General features: G+C 32.5%; 1 long non-coding RNA gene across 1 annotated transcript; it reads left to right on the forward strand.

The window, feature by feature from the left end:
- The first annotated feature begins 237 nt into the window (after nucleotides 1–237).
- Nucleotides 238–1632, forward strand: LOC311077272. Its single transcript, XR_014604844.1, has 3 exons — nucleotides 238–355; nucleotides 525–742; nucleotides 1137–1632. It is a non-coding gene; the product is annotated as an uncharacterized lncRNA (long non-coding RNA).
- The last annotated feature ends 363 nt before the right edge of the window (nucleotides 1633–1995 follow it).

Below are 1995 nucleotides of genomic sequence, written 5' to 3' on the forward strand. Positions count from 1 at the left end.
CTATTATTTGCCATCATTAAATGAGCCACTGTCTTTCTATATGTTAATAGAAACCATTTAAAAACATTGATGGTGCCCTAGAAATAAAAAAAACGTGGATTTATATACCAGTAACCATGCTGAAAGCAGAAGGTGGAAAGAAAGACAAAATCCACCAATCAAATCTGAGAGATCACACAGTTCAGTTAGGTTTTTTATGAAACTTCACTGAACTCCTTCTCTCAGTTCTCATAAACTCTACCTCTATAGAGAAGGAGTTTATGAGAACAGAAAGAATGAGTTTCATATAAAACCCTTCTGAACTGTGTGATCTCAGATCTGTGCTGGATGTTCCCTCTCGTCTGCTCATCACAAGGTGATTAAAACACTTCCTCTTTAATTGTAAAGAGATTTTTATAAATTAATTTAAGCTATTTAAATCCAGACATTTGTGTTTCTATTTTAATGAAACATAAACCTGTATTTCACACAAATCATTAACTAATTCACCTAACTCTAAATTGAACCTCCATATTTTTGAACAGATTATACAACGGCAGAAATCACGTGAAATCAATGCATTGGAGAACATGTGTGCAGCGTCACAGACTGCAGATTATTAAACACACTCTATGGACAAAAGAAGAAGAGGAAAGGACAAACAATAAAGACAAAAATGAACCGAAAAATGAACTGAATGAACCAAAACAGAAAAAGACGCTGATAGGCAGACACAACAGCATTAATAGCGGCAAACCAAACTGTGAGTATTTATGATGTTTAAGATCAAACTCGTATGTGTCTTTCATCATCAACAGTGTTTCATCTTCTCCAGTGTCTGAATGTGCAAAATTAATTCTATTATAGGAAGAGCATCATTTATTCTTGCAGTTATGGTCATAAGTTTAGATATAACCTATTATTTTGTCTGGTGAACTATATGTAAACATCAAGTCTGTTGTGCTTATTCTTATTCTTATTTGTTAAAATATGCTCATTTTGCAGATTCTGCAGTGTGTGTGTAGATTTATATCCACGACTGGACAGATGCGTTCATTCAAAGATTCATTAATCGATTCATGCATATGAATCCATTATACTTTCTGCTGTTTGAGCTACATGAATGCTATAATCACATTTATGTTTTTTATTCCCAGTTTCTCATGTTGCTGATATTCATTCTGGTGTTTCAGTGAGTCGGAGAAGAGGAGAGACACACACACATCAAATACAGAGACTTAAAACTGTGTAGAACTGAGGCAGAAATCTGATGCTATTGATCTTTGTGTGTGTGTTAGTTCTGAGAGTGTGATTTCTCTTTTAGAAAGCAGCAAATATTCATCTAACCTGCAAAATGTTCGTCATCATGTTTGTTTTTCAAACAAGTATTGATGGATGTGTATGAAGATGGATGTGTATGAAGATGGATGTGTATGAATGGATTTTACATATAGTCAGGTCGTCACCTTTATTTCTACAGCACTTTTTACAATACAGTTTTTTTAAGTAGCTTTACTGGAATAACAGGAAAATAATGCAACAAAGTTTGATGTTGTCATGTGTATTTGCTTTATGTTACTGTATTATACAATTTTACTTTTTTTAGAATGAAAATAACTTCACTGTAATAAATCTGTACAACTGCAGGAGAGAATAAACCTGTTTGAAACTTCTTATAAAAAAAATACAACTTTTTCTTGTACTTTATTGTATTTTTTTGTCTGAATAATATACTGTGTGTATCTGTCATGACTCATAAAATTACCTGGCAAGAGTTATGATCTTTATTTTCATAAGATTTCTAGGGGATTTCCTTACTTCTTTCATAGAAGTACCATTTTAAAGAAAATAAAAGCAACAAAAGAGGAGGTTTGAACCTTTCTCAGTCCCAGCACCCCATACACAAAGTAAAATCATTTTTACAATAAGCAAGTGATGATTTACATGATGATTTACAGTGCAACAAGGACTATACAATTAGTAAAGATATTTAGATTATTTTAGTCAAGATGACTG

Source organism: Abramis brama (assembly GCF_963993115.1).
Source record: "Abramis brama genome assembly, contig: SCAFFOLD_47, whole genome shotgun sequence".
Taxonomy (NCBI): Eukaryota; Metazoa; Chordata; class Actinopteri; order Cypriniformes; family Leuciscidae; genus Abramis; species Abramis brama.